A 20,176-nucleotide genomic window follows, 5' to 3' on the forward strand; every position below is an offset into this window, starting at 1 on the left:
TACAGCAAAGTAGGCAAGAATATACAATGGAGAAAAGACAGTATCTTCAACAAATGGTGTTGGGAAAACTGGACAGCTACATTAAAAGAATGAAATTAAAATATTTTCTCACACGATATACAAAAATAAACTCAAAATGTAATAAAGACATAAATATAAGACCTGAAACCATAAAACTTCTAGAAGAAAACATAGGGAGTACCCTCTCTGACATAATACTTGGCAATATTTTTTGGATCTCCCTCCTCAGGAAAGGTAAACAAATGCGAAAATAAACAAATAGAACTACATCAAACTAAAAAGCTTTTGCACAGCAAAGGGAACTATCAACAAAATGAAAAGGAAACCTACCAGTGGGAGAAGATATTTTCAAATGACATGTCTGATACGGGGTTCATATCCAAAATATACAAAGAACTAATATAACTAAATGTGAAAAAAAACAAACAACACAATTACAAAATGGACAGCGGATCTGAATAGGCATTTTTTCCAAAGAAGAAACATATATGGGCAATAGACATATGAAAAGATGTTCAATATTACTAATCATCAAAGAAATGCAAATCAAAACCACAATGAGATACCATCTATACCTGTCAGAATGGCCGTCATCAAAAAGACAAGAAGTAATAAGTGTTGGCAAGGAAGTGGAGAAAAGGGAATGCTAGTATACCACTGGTGGGAATGTAAATTGGTACAGTTACTATGAAAAACACTATGGCATTTCCTCAAAAAATTAAAAGTAGAACTATCATAAAATCCAGCAATTCCACTTCTGTGTATATACCTGTAGAAAACAAAAACACTATTCAAAAAGATATATGGACCTCAATGTTTATTGCAGCATTATTTACAATACCCAAGATACGGAAGCAACCTGAGTGTCCACCACAGTTTAGTGGAAGAAGACATCACACACACACACACACACACACAATGGAGTATTGCTCAGTCATTAAAAATAACCCTAAAATTTTGCCATGGACCTGGAAGATATTATGCTTAGTGAAATAAGTCAGACAAAGAAATACAAATACTGTATATCTTCACTTATATGTGGAATCTAAAACATAGAATGACCAAATATAATAAAACAGAATCAGACTCAAAGATGATGAGAAGAAACCAGTAGTTACCAGCAGGGAGAGAGATTAGGGGAGGGGCAAGATAAGGGAAGGGAATTAAGAGGTACAAACTACTAGGTATAAAATAAATAAAATACAAGGATGTAATGTACAGCACAGGGATTATAGCCAGTATGTTAAATGGAGTATAATCTATAAAAATATCAAATCACAAGGTTGTATAGATGAAACTAATATAATATTGTAAGTTGACTATACTTCAAAAAAAAAACCCAAACCATCATTTTTAAAAAATCAAACTGCTACACCAAAATGGCAATGGAAGAGACACAACTGAATAAAAATACTTAATGAAGATCAGGCGGAAAGGGACAAATAAGGGGAAAATAGAAAGAAAACAAATAGGAAAATTGTAAAGTTAATACTAACGATATCAAGTATTATATTGAAATTAAATGGATTTAACAGTCCAATTAAAAGGCACAGATTGTCATATTGGATAAAAACGCAAGACTGACTGTATGGTATCTAGAAGAAATATCCTGAATGTAAATACACCGATAAATTAAAAGCAAAAATATGAGAAAAGATAAACCACAAAACCAGGTTAGGTACAGAAAGCTGATGTGCCTATATTAATACCAGACCTCCCTTCCCTCAAAAAAATCACAAAATACCAGAATTGACACAAGGTATAACAGAAAATATGAATATCTTAATATATGGTAAAGACATTCAATTGGTAATTATAAACCTTTCCATGAAGACAATGCAGATACAATTTACTTCCCTGTTGACTCTATCAAACATTTAAAGAAGAAATAATGTCAGTCTTACAAAAACTCTTTTAGAAAATAGAGAAAACACTTTTCAACCCATTTTATGAGGTCAATATTGCCCTGATACAAAAACCAGACAGAGATATCACCCACAAAAAACACAACCAAATATATACTTATGATTCATGAATAAAAAATATAGCTGAAATATTTCAAGGTAAGACAGCTATTTCAATTATAAACTTAATTAACACTAACATTCTCCATTCATACACCAGTACACACAAAAACACAGACCCTGGGATATTCTCCCAAGCATATTAACTTAATCTTTGGAAATAAAATTTCTACCAACTCTTATTAGTATGTTAACTTTTAGGCGTATGAAGACAGACCAGATGTTCTAGTTTACTTTCTTCTTGTGGGAGCATCAGTCAAGTTCTGGATACGATTACATGAAATTACAAAAATAAATTGGCTCTTGGTTGTGGAAGGCAAGGGTAAATATTGGGACTGGAGTGTTCATGGTATGTGTGTGCATGTGTGTGTGTGTGTTAGTGTAAGTGTTTGAAAACAAGATTTAACAAACACATTTGCAGCTGGCTGAAGTAATTTCCAAAATACAGAAAACTAGTGGAATCAGAAATAACCGTGATCAATTCTCTGTCTTAAAAATGATTTGCTTTCTAATAAATTAAAGTAATAACTTTTCATCTTAGATAAAAGTACAGAAAGGAACAAAGAAAAAACACTGAAACAACTGTAATCTCACCATCAAGAGAAAGTTCATTAATATTTTTTAAACTCCCTATAGTCTTTTTAATACATCAGTAAATTTTATTTAACCAATCCCAAATTGCTAGACACTTGGGATATTTACAATGTTTTTCATAATCATAAAAATGATTATGGAACATGTTGATGTTATAAATTGTCCAAGATCAGGACAGGACAAAACTAAATTGTTTCAGACCAGTTATGAAGATCCAGTAGTGCTAGACATAAAAGACTCTTAATCCAATATACAATTTGCCTTTCTGATTCTTCTCACATGCCTAAGTGGTAAACAGTGGCAGTGGTATCATTTTGCATTGCAAAGGCATGAACATGAAAATGTGTTGAAAATTAGCAGTGCAAGGGACTCAATGCTATTTTCGGGAAAGTAAACACTTTCCCAGAAATATCTGACTTAGGAGAGTCAACTGGACCTCTAAATTAAAAAGGCTTATGAGCACACGGATATGGATGGACTCAATAAGCAAAGCTGTTTTTGTAAGATGGCCATGTATGTGCAGCCATAGGAGCTGGAACATGTGATTAAGTAAATCGTACATACTTATTCAGCTTGAATATAAATGTTCCTTGTCGTGATCAAATTAACTAGCTGTCTTGCATTGTACTACAATGACACTGATGACGTTTCCAGGTGTTGGGCTGGGCTTTGAGCAATTACCATTTCTTGTTCTAAGTCTCAACTGAAAGTGAGGCACAGAATCCCTTTTGAGGGCTTGCCTAAATTACTTCCTGATAACACATAAGATGTTAAAGTGGATAATCTGCTAGTGTTTTATTTAGCTGTAGCTTCCTGCCAAATATTTTCCTAAGCAGGATGATGAAAAGTCAGCTCGATTCAGTGGAAAAGAAGCCTCGAATTTGGAGTCTGACCTGAATAAAAATCCCCCACTTACTACTGTGTGAAATATGGCAAGTTACTTAGTGTCTATCTAGTCTAGCTCATGTGTAATATAGGAAAAATAAGATCAGGTCTATACCCACCATCAACACAATTGGTCAAGCTTAAGTCTCCTATGAGGGAGGAAAAAAAAAGTTAATTCTTCTCTGTATGTTATAGAGATGCCCCCTTCTTCCTCAGAGACGGGAAAGAAGTAAATTCACCAAAGCCCAAGTTTTCACAGTTTCAAGTTATAAAATTGAAAAAATAGGTTAGAATATAGCATTTCTGGCCCATGACTATCTGTAAAATGGACAACATTCTCTGCTAAGATTCTTCTGAGAAAAGTATTTATTGGACTTGAGCATTTTTCCTGTAGATTTTATCTAGAGAAAACGGTTTTACTGTATTCTAATTTTTGGAGGAGATTACTTCCAAATCTAACACATCCTGTGGCATATTCCCCCCAAATCTAACCCCACACTCAATGATAACAAGAAAATTATTTTCTAGAATAAGGGCTAAGCTTCAATCTCTCTTACTGAGGGCACACTTTTTTTAATTTTCAAGGAATCCACGAAAGTCTGTATTTTTAATTTTGTTCTTCCTGTTCTTTGAGCTGTCTAAAAAGAGCAATCATAAAGATACTTTGAGGACAAGAAAATTATAGGTTTAAAGCACATACAGCTGAATTTACTATTAAAACTGACTAATTCTATGTAGTCTCCGCACATTCTTCTAACTTACCCCTATTTTAATGGCAATTTTCTTGTTCTTAAGTAATTGTGTAGGTCTGTTCTCTCCCTCCAGATGAATTTGCCTGGATACGGATGACTAATAATGCAGACAGGCAACTGGAGATGGAGAACTTATTCATGTCCCCAGTTCCTATTACTTAGATACATGAAACATATGTGCTTTATAGATCAAGACACTCAAAACTGTCTAAAGTGGTGAATTTAGACCCAGATTCAAAAGGATGCCGAAATAAGGCAATAACATTAACATGGAGAATATTTCCCCCCCAAATTTCTTAAGAGGCAATGTTTTAAAAAAATATCTAAATTTTTAATTTCAGGAGATATTAAGAATTAGGTCTTGCTTCCCTAGAAAAATTTATACTTTCTGTACATGTATCTTAATGACTATAATTCCACTGTTGGGGGGAAAAAAAAAAAAAAACAAGTTTGAATTTCCAAGTTACCAGCTGTAGAACCATGGGACAATTAATCTCTTTTTGACTTAGTTTCTGCATCTGTAAAATGCACATAATTTTATCAACTTTATATAGTTGAGAGTCAATGTGTAATTGTGAATAAAATACTTAGTATATAGAGTCTGATATAGAGTAGGCATTCTACAAGTTAATAAATGAGGTTAATAATAATCATAAGGTTAGCTTTTATTACAGTTATGAAGCCCACCCAGCTGATTTAATAATATATGCAGAACATGACACCAGGAGGGCTCCTCAGTGCCTGCAGAAAGTCACGGCCTTTGAGTGATTGTACAATTACAGCCCAGTCCCTGAATACAATAAATTGGAGTGTTTAACAATAAATATGGACATGACCTTTTGACTGAAATAAAACATTTTCCCAATGTTTTCAGGAGAAGAACGATTTGTTTCTTTTTAAAAATTTCCATAGTAAAAAAATTTTTAAGTATATCATTTCCCTGAATATGTAACTAACACAGAATAACCTTTCAGAAAAGCTGAAATATCTGAGGGTGTGACTACAGGGCTAGTTTTTTAAGAAGGTTTTTATCAGTCTAATCATCATCTAACTCTTTTGCAATTAAAACAAGCAATGTGATTTTTTTTCAAATTATGTCAAAGGAGAAGTAAAAATGAGCTTTGTCCATTCTTTTTTGCACATGCACACACACACACACAAATATAAATACCATATGCTCTTCATGCCATCACTTTGTGAAAGCTGATATATGTTTTCATACCCCACTTTTCCATAATGTCTCCTGGGAAGATACTACTTGATGAAAAATTAAGCTGAATCACTTTCTTTTTTCAAAGTACAGAGATGAGAGTGACAATAAACCCACTGTACATCTCTAGCTTGCATAATTTGCTCTTAAACTGTCACTTTAATTATTCTTGAATTGCAAGATTGCCTCCAGGCAGATTTCACAGAGATTTTAAATGATCTATTTTATAAAATATTATTATGGACACCAGAAAAATACTGATAATAAAAAGACAAACCTAAAGTTTAAAAAAAAACATGAAGTACATTTATTTAAGGACAGGTAAACTTTTAAAACTAGACCTTGACATTTCTGTGTAGACTACATGCTTGAAATTTGGAAGCAAGCGGTTCTCCCAGTGCTTTCCTGAATCTTTGACATGGGGATGGGGTGAGGCTATTTTACCAGAGACTTTGAAGATAGTGAATGATGAGTAATTTTGTCTTAGGACTTTGAATGCTGTACAAATAAACAAGCTAGACCTAGACTCATAGAGACATCCTTTAGGGGAATTTAAAAAGAAAACTGCAATGTGTTATAATTTTTATTCTGCTCAAAACCAGCACTCCTATGACAGCTACCATTTATTGAATCTCTAATATGAACCACAAGTGAATTAACTTCTTTAAAATAATTCTTGCATATAATGTTCATAGCAATGATACCCAAAAAACCCCATTATTGGTGACATTTTATGGTTTGGAGAGATTAGGCAACATCCCAAGGTGTTTAATTTATTGTTGAAGATACGATATTTGAACCCATGTCTACCTCAAAGCCCATGGCTTTTACCACACAAGGTGGTAGAGATAGCAATGATCTTTTACTCTTCTGGGAAGAGCAAGGGAGAGAGGAAAGGAACAAATATTCACTGAGCATTTTTTTATGTGATCAATATGTACTAGCTGGTATCGTACTTACCCTGGATCTTTTACATCATACTGCTTCGATGAAACTGATGTATATGGAAGTGCTAGAAATAGGCCTGCACACTTTGAAGTACGTCTTCCAGCTCTCTGGATATTACCTATTTAATTTAGACCTCCAGCTTGATATTTTTAAAGCCATCTGAATTCTAAATTAACTCTTCTTCCTGGCCTCTGTCCATGGAAGTTTCCTGAAGTAGCCTTTCCTCTCCTCATATTTTACAGTTCTGGCCATATCTCACTCTGCACAACGCAACCTCTTTTTCAACTGTCAAAGCTTAAATGTCTTTGCCCAGATAACAGTAGTTTGTTTTTCTTGGGTAAAAGCACTGTCTAAAGTAGGCGTTGGACTACCTAAATCAATGTATAATAGAACAGGCAGAATATCCTTTAGGCCTACAGAAAGAGTAATTCTAGCATACTTTGGTAGACATTATAGGCTTAGTCACTGAGTAACTATTCTATCTTCTTTAACCCTCATCTCTCTATAGTATGGAAGCTAGAATATCTAAAAACAATTAAGTAACAAAAACAAAACCTATTTTTCCAGGTTTTCTGTAAAGGTAGCTAAGTGGCTCATTTCTGGCCAATGAGTTTAAAGCAAAAATCTTCTGGCTCCATCTTATTTTTATGCTTTTTTTTTTCCCCCTATTTGTATTGACTGTGATAGAGCAATAGTAGTCATGTTGAGACCATTAGGCAGTGAATATGGGGGAAAGGACAAGATTACTGTGAAGGTACAGTCTTCGACATTTGTGAGTTTCTAAAGAATGTGAGGAACCATATACCTTCAAATTTGTTGTATGTAATAAAACGCACTTGGATTTTCTGGCCTTGATGCAGAATACTTCATTAATTTTACACTAAAGAAAGGTCATCAGCAAAACAAACAAACAAAAAACAAGACAAAACAAACAAAAACACAACAAACTAACAATCCCATGGCTCAAAAGACAAATGTCATTAGCATGCATTGACTGTGTTCAAAATACCTAATTTACCAGACAGAGTCAACTGTGAAGCAGCTCTTTCTAGGCAATAGAGATATGTCATTATTTTATCCAGGTACTTAGGTAAGATGCCTTCCCCCAATATTTCTGCCCCTCTGGTTCTGAGTTCTTCCTCACCAAATACCCCTATTCATGTTTTAACCTCCCAGCTATCTTATACATGGGATGGGCGTTTTCTGAATAGGAAATAAAAGTATTGTACCCCCTAGACAGAAGGATATCCCCATTAGAGATAAATTATACATCCTGACCAATGTATCAGAGAATTAGGTAGGGTTACTAATACAACAAACTTTATATAACAATGCAAGTATCAGTGGCCTAAAACAAGGAAGGTTTATTTCTTGCTCATTTCAGAATTGGGCAGCTCTCTTGGGTGACTCTTCTCTAAGCAATGACTGAAGGATTCCTTTTCCAGTTACCTTGTGGCCCTGCCAGATCCAAGGCCCTCTCTAGAGTCATCCTCTGGACGCCCTCCATTGGCCTAGCCAATATGTTAAGATACAGTATGGAAGGTTGCATGTAACGTTTTATGAGCCAGTACCGGGGATAACATCTATCACTTACCCCCAGATAACACTGATCGGAAACCAACCACATGGGACCAAACTAATTACAAGGGAGTCTTGGTAAATAGTCTTCCTGTGTGCCCAGGGAGATAAGAGAAGACTGTTAAGCACGTATGTAACCTCTGCCGCAACCTGTCTCGTGTGAATTAAACAAGGATGATTCTGTCCCTGGAGATTCATTTGCTGTGAATGAACCAATAAAGTCTAGTTTCAAACTATGCAGCGATGAATACAAGACTTGTTATATGGAGATTCAATTGAGAAACCCTGCCTGTGGCCATTCAGCAATGTACAAAACCAAGATGCTACAAATACCAGAAACTGAAGCCCTGGTCTTCTGATGCCAAAATTCATGCTCCTAGGGTATCGACTGAATTTCAAATATTTATTTTTGTTTATGAAAATAAATTGTCTTAAATTTTTGTCATTCTGTTTTCAAAAAAAAATACAGAGAAAATGAAAGGTTAACAAAGTATCTCTTTGGCGACCTGTTGCAAATTAAACCTGACACAAGAAAAATGAGGGATGATTTTACCTTGATGGTGAATGAAAAAGTGACTTATTTTTTAGCAAATGCATCAAACGGCTCACACACATAGAAATGATAATGGGTTGCCTAAAAATAATAGCAACTACAAAACTCTCAGCACTTTTTATGCGCTATATCCTGTGCTGTTCTTTATTTTCTTTATGACCAATCTCCTTATGACATGGAAAAGTGTTTATCTTTATCCTCTGCTTTCATATAAAAGGAAGCTAAAAGTCCAAAAGTCAAAGCAACACAATAAATTGTCTATAATTAGCTGAATGACCTGATGTACAAAGTCACAATTCACAGAAGTGAACTCAAGCTTGTCTCAAAGCAACAATTATATTTAAATTTTAATTTATCAACTACATGGAATAGAAATGAGGTTGGAAAAAAATAGTCTGGAAGTCATATTCATGAGTAAGCCAATTAAAGAACTGGTTATTTCCCCATTTTAAGTTGCATTTATTATTATAAACCAGGCGATAGATAACATTCATTAAAATATTTATTGTTGGTATTTACTGAGCTCTTAGCATGTACCAGGGACTGTCAAATAACATATATGCATTTTAAAATTACATTGGTCAGCTATTACCACAATGTTGTTGTATAACAAGCAGCACTAAAACTCACTGACTTACAACAAGCATTTAACTCTGACTTACAGACTTGTGAGTTGGCAGCCACTCAGCAAGGATAAGCTGTATTTTATGTTCTAGGCTCAAGGCTGAAGATTGGGTTTAGGTCTGCTCTATATAACTCTCATTTTACTTGGACCGAAAGCTACCTCGACCAAGTTTTCCTTAAGGTGAACAGCAGGAATGCAAGAGAGTAAGTGGCAAAGCATCATGTCTGTTAAGGTCTTTGCCCAGAAGAGACCACATTCCAACATGCAGGGCACAGGGAGGGCTCTGTGAAACTGCAAACATAATTCAGCCTACCAGATAAAGTAATCCTGAAATCCTGATAACAACCCTTTTAGGAAGATCCTTGGTAAAAATAAGTAACTTTTTGAAGGTCACAGAGTTAGGAAGTAGCAGAGTCATGTTTTAAACTCAGGTTCATGTAACTCCAGCCTAAGCTCTAAACTACTATACTGTCAAGTTGATAGCGTTCTTGACTCAAGGATTTATATCAGTTCATACTCAACTTCAGGTCACAGGCCACAAAATACTATCATGCTATATACCATTTACTATATATATATATATATTTTATATACATATTTATATACACATAATATATATTTTATATACATATGTAAATAAGATAGTCTAAGAATTAATTTGACCAGTCAGGTATGCCAAAAAGCAGAAGTCTATCAAATATCTGGCTTGATGTTATAACTCTCTAAAATCCTTCATTTCAAATGAACTGAGCCCTTTCCATCTCCATGAACAAAATGGTAGTTTAAAGAATTTTAATTTGACCAAAAACTTTGCTGTAGGCATTTTAAAAAACGAATTTACTTTTATAAAATTCTATAGATGTTGTAGACTTTTCATGGATTATGAAAATTTAGAACTTAATTTTAATTTGCAAAAAAATCCTAAATTCTTGATTTATCCACTTTAAGAGGCTTTGTTTTCAGATAAAACAATTTTGGAAAAGAGTTAAGAGAAAGTTACAAAAGCATACATTCGTTCACATATAGGTTGAGCTGTCCTCTGTAGGAGATAAAGTCATCTTACTTTCTCTAAGTTTTTTTTTAAATAAAAATAAATGTAAATGTCTGTTTCCTAATTCAATTTATGAAAATTTTGTAGATATTTTTGTTTTTTAGTTTGGAGAAGACTTCAAAGAACTTTAGTAGCCAGCATGTGAAGCAGTAGGATCACATCCAGCAGTTAGAATCAGGACTTTGAACTTCTTCAAAGGAAAGAGGTTCTTACTGGGCTTTCACTTATTTTTTACAAAGTAGCTCCATTTGATAAGTTTCTATTCAAGTTCAAATATTCAATAGTATAATTATATGAGGAGATCTATTAAGCAGGGGTCCCCAACCCCCATAACAGTCCATGGTCTGTTAGGAACCAGGCCACACAGCAGGAGGTGAGCGGTGGCGGGGGCGAGCAAAGCTTCATCTGCCGCTCCCCATTGCTCGCATTACTGCCTGAACCATCCCAGCCCTCTCCCACCTCCAACGATGGAAAAACTGTCTTCCATGAAACAGGTCCCTGGGGCCAAAAAGGTTGGGGACTGCTGCTATAAAGGAATATGTTGGAGCCTTTTTGAGAGAATTATTACTTAGGGTAACAAAGTATTACTACATGTATTATTATAATTAGTAGTAGTACAATTATAACTTCATCCTAGTAATGCTATACTTTCAAATCACTGAGATTTAAATTTGAGAAAAAATAAAGTATCTCATATTCGAAGGCATTACAATAGAGTAGGGCCTAATTCAGTATGCCTTAAAAGGAGAAAACTTGGCAAAACATGACTAAAATAGAGACAAGAGAATTCACGAGGATCCGGCCAGGACACCAGAGGGGATTGTAGTAATAAAATTCAACAAGAGACCCAGGTAAGACCCAAACTGAGAATACAGAGATTAAATCTAAAACAAGACAAACTAAATTTCATATGATCTTCTAGATCTAGGATCTGAGAAATCCCATTTTCTCTGTATTTTGGAGAGCATGAGGACAAATGTTAAAAATATAATCTGCAGTTACATAATAGGATGTAGGACTGAAATTTTCAGGTAATTTAATATATCAAAGAAATTGTCCAGAAAGGTCAGATGCCTAGGCTTGAGAGTAGCAACCTTAGGTATACTAGTTTTTAACCTGACTGTGAATGAATCTTTGTTTTCTGGATGAGTAATCTACTGAGATAGTAGCAGACATGGCTTTGAAATATCACAAATTCAGGACTTAAAGGTAAAGAGGAAATGTGGACAACAATAAAGTTTAAAATATAGAGATTTACTGAAGGCAAAGATTATGATTTTCTTAATAATGATGTAATTTATAATACAAATGCTAGTTTTCAAAATGTTTCTGATGATGTACTCTATTACTAAAAAACTATTAGCACTGCAAAGTCTATGTTAAGATATACAGATGCATGTATACATGCATGTACACACACTGATTATGACTATGCATATACGTGCATACATGTGTATATACACACACATCTATTTCTGCATTAATATGTAGTTCATTTCAAGACATACTCCAAAGTAGAAATTCAGAAATGACAGAATATAAATAGAAATATTTTCCACTCAGATCTTAGTGAGTAGCTTTTTTTTTAAAAATGTTTTTTATTGTGGTAAAAGTCACATAATATAAAGCACACTATTTAACCATATTTAACTGTACAGTTCAGTGGCACTACATACATTCATACTGTGGTGCAACTCTCACCATCCATCTCCCGAATTTTTCACCTTCCTAAACTGAAACTCTGTCCCCTTTAAACACTAACTCCCCATTCCCCCTTCCCACCCTTCCCCCCCTGCCCCGCCCCTGGCCCCTGGCATCTACCAACGTATTTTCTGACTCTATGTATTTGACTATTCTAGGTACCTCATATAAGTGGAATCAAACGGTATTTGTCTGCACCTAATATATATTGGAATGCATTTTTAAGGTTAACTTAATATATGTCCTGCAAACCAGGGGTCCCCAACCCCTGGGCCGTACACCGGTACCAGTCAGTAGCCTGTTAGGAACTGGGCCGCACAGCAGGAGGTGAGTGGAGGGTGAGGGAGGGAAGCTTCATCTGCCACTCCCCATCGCTTGCTTTCTTGCGTTACTGCCTGCACCATACCCAACCCCACCCCCGCTCTGTGGAAAAACTGTCTTCCACGAACAGGTCCCTGGCCCTGGTGCTGAAAAGGTTGGGGACCGCTTCTGCAAACAGATTATATCTTCTTTTTTTTCACCCTCTGTGCTATACAGTAGCTTTTTACATACTGTGTGATATATACATTCCACTTCAGAGGTCAGAAATAAATGTAACTTATGAGCATACTTTTAAAATACTGAGTGGAGGTATGCGCAGCCCAAATATATGGGGAAGGATAAATTTGCTTCCAACATGTGTCTTCTTGATTTAGTAAACTGAGGTCACATAGCAGCATACTGTAACAGACCAAAGTAAAGCTGCTTATTTTGATTGAACACCCAACAAAGAAAATATTCCATCAACTCCCATTTGTGGCACTTGAAAATATGGTATTTAATTTCCTTTATTAAAGAATTATAATTTTATTTGAAATATGATATAGATCATTATAAAAGACTAAGCTATATATGGGAGTACAACAAAGAAATTAAAAATTAATCTCCAAATTACACTACCCAGAAAAAAATTATTAATGTCTGACAACATGTTTCTGAGCATTAATGGAGATAGAAAGATGGATGATGCCATAGATCATCTGTGGCATGAATGGGAGGGCAATGGGAGTGCTCCATTCTGTATGCAGTCAATAAGGAAGTACACTGATTGTAGAGAACTTGGGAACATTAATAAAATCAGCTAAAGTCTGCTTTTTATTATCACCCTATGCCAGCAATTCTACACAATAACTGTGATTAAAATACTCCTCCCATCAGAGTAGATCCCTCCCAATGACACTCCACCTTGGAACACTAATGGAATAGCTAGCTAGCTGATAAACATATTCATAAAATGGAATTTTATAATAAAATTAACTTATTTTACTTTATTTTAACTTAGGAAAAAATAAATTCACACAGAATTGAAGAAAGAGCTGAGAATCAGGGAAACATAGCTTTACTACATCAGATATTACCATCCAAAATATACTTCTAACATTAAGAGAGGTTATATTAAGTGCTAAGATCATTATTTTAATGATAAGTTCAGCTTTAGATCATAGTTATTGATTCTCTCCTCTGAAAGTTGAGAAAATTCTTCCCAAACTGTCTTCCTCTATATTATTATTTATATATTGTCAAGATTTATTACAATTATACCCCATTCTATAACTGTAATCTTCAGTTATTTTGTTCTTTGTCCTCTGTTTAAATGAATCCATGCTTATTTCCAGTCCTAGTAGTATGATTATTCTATCCCTCAATTCTTTCTTTCCTTTAATTGGCTGGATTTCATAATCTTGTCCTCTACTGTCCTCACACAAAAATGAGATCTAGGGCACCCTGTCCCCTAGTTTTGCATGCTTGAAAATCTTTATCTGCTATACACATTAACATACATAATTTTCAAGTGTAATTTTCATAGATTCTGTTTCACATTTTAAGTTCATTAACTTCATCAGAGTATTTCTTAGACACAGAAAACCCATTTAATTTGTGTCATCAAAGATTTATTTCAATAAGTTAATCTTTATTATATCATTATAAGTATTAATACTATGTTTGATCAAATTCTTAACATATTCTGCACTCTTCTTCAGGAACTGCAGTTATTATACGTATCTATTTTATGCGTTTATTTCATATCTTCTGTCTAAAGGGATTTTGAGGGTATCTTCGGTCTTTCTCATTTTATTTCATATGATCTCCTCTAGCTGCCTACCATATCCCAGACTGTGCTTCTCCTGTTTATCGGTTTTGTCACTGTGCTGATGTGGCTTTCACCTATACATTGGATTAAGTTTACTCCATCATTTTTTATTTCTTTCTGGAGTCCTATAGTCTGTTCTTTAAACACTCACACATATTCCTTGTGTGGGGTATGTGTGTGTGTGTGTGTGTGTGTGTGTGTGTGTTGCCCTAGGTGTTACTCTCCCCATCATTTTCAAGATTTGGGGTGACACTATGGCTCAGGTCACAGTGAATTGAGAACTGACAGCAGTTCCTGTTTGCTACCCTTCTTCACTCAACTTTCTTTGACTTCCTAGATGACAGAGAGCATTTCAGCATGATTTTTCCTTCAGTTTCACTTCCTCTGCATCCTGGGGTTTCCATTTAGTTCATGATCCACCTAATTAACATAACAAGTGATGTTTTCTTCAATATTTTAAACTTATCCCTTTTTTTTTTTTTACTACCTCTTTTTCTTTTTTAATATATCCTGACCAAGATTCAGAGTCCTCCCTCATTTCTGTTTATATTTATTGGTGTTTGTTTTATAGATTTTGATTTGGGATATGGTCATTTATTTACCCCTATCAAATCTTTTTCTCGTGTGTGTGTGTGTGTGTGTGTGTGTGTGTGTGTGTGTGTGTGTGTGTGTGTGTGTGTGTGTGTGTGTGTATAGTTTTAGGGTGAGAGAAAAACAAAACTGTTTTAATCCACTATTATAATCCACTTGTATAACACATTTAATCTACTAGTATAGATTAGAAATGCATAATTGATTTTTTAAAAATAATAATAAAGTATAACTTTCTGATGCAAACAAAATGAATTTTTAAAATTATATATTAACTATCTAGCATTATAACTCAAGTCAACAAATACAGAATGTTACAATCTGAAAGACTAAATTGTCTAGCATTGCACTCTGCAGTTAAAATACATGAGCCATATATATAATTTTTCTCCTAGCCATATGAAAAGTAAAAAGAAACTGGCAAATTGGTTTTTGTATTTTATTTAATCTATTGCATGTGAAACATTATAAACTCAATATGTAATGAATATTAAAATCATTAATAAATACTTTACATTCTTTTTTGTTATTAAAACTTTAAAATCTAGCATTATTTTACACTTACAACACATTTTAATTTGAATTAGCTGTATTCCAAGTTCTCAAAAATTCACATGCACTTTGTGGATACTGTACTGGATGGACAGTGCCAGTCTAGCACACAACACAGTAGACACTCCAAAATTATAGCTAATAGTATAGTCGTTATGATTATTGGCATACATTAGTATTTAAGGTGAAATTGGAATCTTTAATCCATATCATAGAGTCAGACACAGAGGCTTAGATTAAAATGTTAGGTTACTGTTCCTCAGAGTATTCTCTTTTCATCTGTAAATGAAAGTAATCCAGGGAAGTGTCAAGAGTTCCACATGTCCAGTGGAAAAAAAACCACACACACACACACACACACACAGTGCGAAAGCTGTGAGTTTCAGTTTTATTTGGGGATTTATTGAGAACTATAGCCTGGAGAAAGCCTCTCAGTAGATCTGAGGAACTGCTCTGAAGAGGTAAGGGGGGGAGGAGGGCGGTCAGGTCAGTAAATATGTTATTTTGGCAAAGGAGGTACATGCAACATAGCCCTTATCTTGGTAGCAGGTTGCTGCTCCCCACAAGGAACAGATATCTTAGTTAGTGGTTTTAGTGCTTTTCTAACTATAGAAAGATGCAAGAATTTGGGTTTATAAAAATTTTTCTCCTGAAAATATCTAACTATCTGAAGGCCTGTTCTGCCAGTTTTCCCATTCCTGATCTCCATCTTGAACTCCTTTCAAAGTATGTTAAATGTCAGTGACTGCAGTGGCCAGTGACTTAATTCTTGTAGAACCAGATGGCAAATGACATATTTTTAGTTGTCACATGAGATTGTGTAGGTAAAATTGTCTATCATACTTTCTAATGATTTTAAATGCAGAACAAATCAGGATAGAAATTATGTCAACCCTGAGATTTTTGGTTCCACTAAAAAAATATTTACCAGTGTGGACAAAAAAATGCTGCCTGCCATTTTATTAAAAAAAAGATACTGAGGCCATCAAGCCATCAGCCTGGGCAGCTGACCCCAAAGGTGCACCCTGAGGGGATTCAGGAAGGAATAAAACAGGATACTGGCCCTAGATAGTTAAGGTGCATATCACAGGAATAATTTCAATAAGATCAGACTCTTGCACCTTCCCATACATAGAAAAGCACTAAATTCATTAACTTGAGATGTCCGGTTTTCTTTAACAGTAATGTTTTGATGTTCTGACTACCTAGGTGTTTTTTTGTTTTTTGTTTTGAAAAAAACTCCTATATATCCTGGCTCTTCCCTCACCTCTTCAGAACAGTCCCTCAGAGCTGTCTGACAGGCTGCCTCCCGGACATAAGTCCTCAGTAAGTCCGCCGAATAAAACATAATTCTCAATTTTTAGGTTGTGTGTTTTTTTTCAGTTGACACCAGAATTCACAGATTTTGTTTACTGGTAAAACTTAACATTCGATTTATTAAAACTATACCTTTAGATCCCACTCCCACTTCTGCCTCTGTGCTCACTCAGCCAACATTGTCCCTGGATTTCTCTCCTCTCACCATCTACATCATGAGGAGGGGGCCAAGATGAACTCAGAGGGGGATATGCACAAATGCAAAAATATTCACAAGAGTGCTGTGATGGGTCCTTTTAACTGAGAGGTCATCAGCACTTGTTAATTGGTGCTTGTGGAAATTAGGTTCCTACCTTCCCAGAGAGAAAGGGAGACAGGAGTCCTAGGCATCCTGACCGTTACATTTCAAAGGGATGGTTCCCAGTCTCTTGAAAAAGACATTCCTAGGTTGTAGAATATTTACATCTTAAACGGGCAGAGAAAGAATTTACAATTTCAAGATTTCTAAAGAAAAGCTCTAAGAAATGGGAGATCAGGGGCTATGATCAGGAAGAAGTCTGTCTAAATTTTACTCAAGCTGAGGGGAATGCCAAGGCCACCTTGGTCAGTACTCAAAGGGCTAAGTTCATTGTAAAACAGACATATTCCCTTGCAGATGGGGTAGAAAAATGAGAGTCAGATGTATCTTTACAGTCAAGAGTGTCTAAAGTGACTGTTCATGAATGAGAGAAAAGGAAGAGCTATGAGAAACAGCAAGAGAGAGCCACACTGGTCAGAGAAAGGGAGGCAGATTAGGTTGGCAACTGACATGACAGTAGACTGTAGATTACCTAAAAATCTTATCAGTGATGATGAACTCCAATAACCAGAGCCAGATAAGACATAAATGAGTGTAGCTAGCCAGCTGTGATACACTAGGGACTTTTGGGGGCTGTGGTAAATTTCAGAGTATTTGCCCAGACTTGTTACAAATGCAGAGTCTCAGGTCCCACCCAGAGCATTTGAATCAGGAGCTGCATTTTAACAAGATCTCAAAAGGATATCTGGACACATTAAAGTTTGAGAAGCACTGCTTAAATCACACCTCCCCAGATAACTTTGCTTTTCTGACCAGTTCCTTGCATTGGTTTTGATCATTTCCAATACTTCACCTACCTAGCAGCTCTTCAAGGGGAGGGTTTTTTTTTTTTTTTTTTTTTTTTTTGCTAATGCTTTAAGTATTTGCTTTGACAACAGATTTTCTGAGTGAACGAAAGTGTTGCCCTATGCCTGACCTATGTAAAATTATTCTTGTAGGTTGGCCCTCATGTTGCTCAGGATTAATCGCATGTATTTACTTATGAAGGTGAGAATTTCAAATATAACTCTGAATCACATTCTGGAATACATTTTGGTATGCAGGAAGAAAAGATGAACACATAACCATTACATATTCTTTAAAACAAAGGGAGGAAACGGCAATAGAAAATATAATGTAATTTTATCGCTGAGAATTTTAAAACAAGCATCATGGAATGTAAAGTTATGGTCCTCAAAGGAATCATAACTTGGCTGTAAGGCAAATATATATTAAGGCATAAATATAAGGGTCTATATAATAATAGAAAATACTACAACCAGATGTGCCAAGAGACTAAATTATAACTGACGTGGGAACCATAGATTTGGAATTTCTTACTGCTTAGAATTTAAATTTTTCTGAAACACTGAAGTAATACCAAGGCATCCAGGTACCACAGGGTGGGTATGATAAAAAATATGAGGAGGTCATATCAGCAACAAACAGTTAATGATATTTATTTATATCATCTAGACAATTTAATTAAAAGAATAATCAATTACAAACTTATTCAAGTAAGGGTGCCTGTAGGTTTTATATAATGCATAAAAAATCAATCACTATAACTATACATGGAATTATAGGGAGTCTAAGTACACACAGCATATAAACTCATTAATTTTGACTCATTAACTTGGAATTTATGTTAAGTGGATGAGGACTCACAGGCTCTTAGGTTGTTGGCAGTGGAAGAATTCTTAGAGAACATCAAGGCTGAATGTTTGTCCACTGTACTGTGGTGTGTGTGTGGTGCGTATATGTGTGTGTTGACCAAGACAGCCTTAAGATTTCCCTCAACTTGACTCAGCTTTAGACAGCTTTCTCCCTGACTAAAGGCCCCTAATTTCCTATACCTTAGAGCTTTTTCTTTAGAAAACTTGCAATTGTAAATTCTTTCTTTGTCCCTTAGAGATGTGTATCTTCTACAACGTGGGGATGTTTTACTCAAGAAACTGCAAGCCATCCCTCTGAAACAGAATCATGAAGATAAGGGTCCTCTCATAGTCTCTGTGGGAGGGGAGGAACCCAGTATCAGTAAACTGCAATGAGCACCAATTAGCAAACACTGATGGCCTAATCACATGGACCAACCTCCTCACTAATGGCTAATGTGCCCCAGTACTTTGCAACTAGCTTGCCCCAGTGATTAAAAATTCTCCCACCTTTTTTTTTTTTCAGGAGAGTAGAGTTCAATCTCTCTTCCCTATTGCAATAGTCTTGACTCCTATTGAAACAGTTATGAATAAAGTCTTCCTTGTCTATTGAATTCCATTTGACATAATTTTTCTGACAGTGTGTGTGTGTGTGTGTGTGTGTGTGTGTGTGTGTGTGTGTGTGTGTGTGTGTGTGTGTGTGTGTGTGTGTGTGTAGAGGGCCTCCCAGGGGACCTTAAGGTCAAGGCTTCCCCATCTATACCTCCCTCAAAGCAGTCTGCTTTAATCTGTTTTATATGTTGATTTTTTCCTAAAACTGCATTAAACAAAAGTCAACATAGTTTTAGAAACACTTACTTTAAGAAAATTATTTCATTTTTCAGGTGAGATAATAGAAGTCTCAAGAAGGGATAAGATTCACCAGGAAGCCCAAGGCTGCACTGTGAGGAACAAGCAGCTCTAGAGCGTTGGGATGCTGCTCCAGTGTTCTCTAGATGTTACCTTTGTATCATCAAAGAAGACAATGTGAACTAGGTAATGTAAGAGAAACATGAAGGGATGGTTAACCTACTCTAAAGGACAAATGATCTTCAAGTGCCTTAGGAACATTTATTTGCATGCAACCAATTCATATGCAAATTAGGAATAATCTTTATTCAGGCCCTTTGTTTGGGAACATTTATTAGCCATTAGTCGTGTTACTTTACTTACTTAAACACATATTTTCCTAAATGCTGCATAACTATGTAGAGGATTATAAACCTAACATTGAAAAATGTACAACAAACACATAAATAGAAGCCAGGAGCACTAGTACAGATAGTGACTTTATCCAGTTAACTTATACCAACATGAATAATTCTTTAGTATTTTCAGTCAGATGGTGACTTAGGGCATATAATCACAGTTATGAATCTGGCTGAGATGCTTAGCTTTGTAAAGTTTCACCTCCTCATTTTTAAAATCATAGGTAATAATCCCTAACTTTGCACCACTTTAATGAGGATAAAGAAAATATATTTCAAGAGCTTAGACAGTACTAAACCCCTAGTGGTGTTAATACGCAACTTCGTGGCGTTAGCATCCAATATCAAAATAAAGCATCAGCAGCATCATCACTCTTCTTCTTCAGCCGTTATAATGGATCCCT

The sequence above is a fragment of the Grampus griseus genome (assembly GCF_964374135.1).
Source record: "Grampus griseus genome assembly, chromosome: 6".
Classification (NCBI taxonomy): Eukaryota; Metazoa; Chordata; class Mammalia; order Artiodactyla; family Delphinidae; genus Grampus; species Grampus griseus.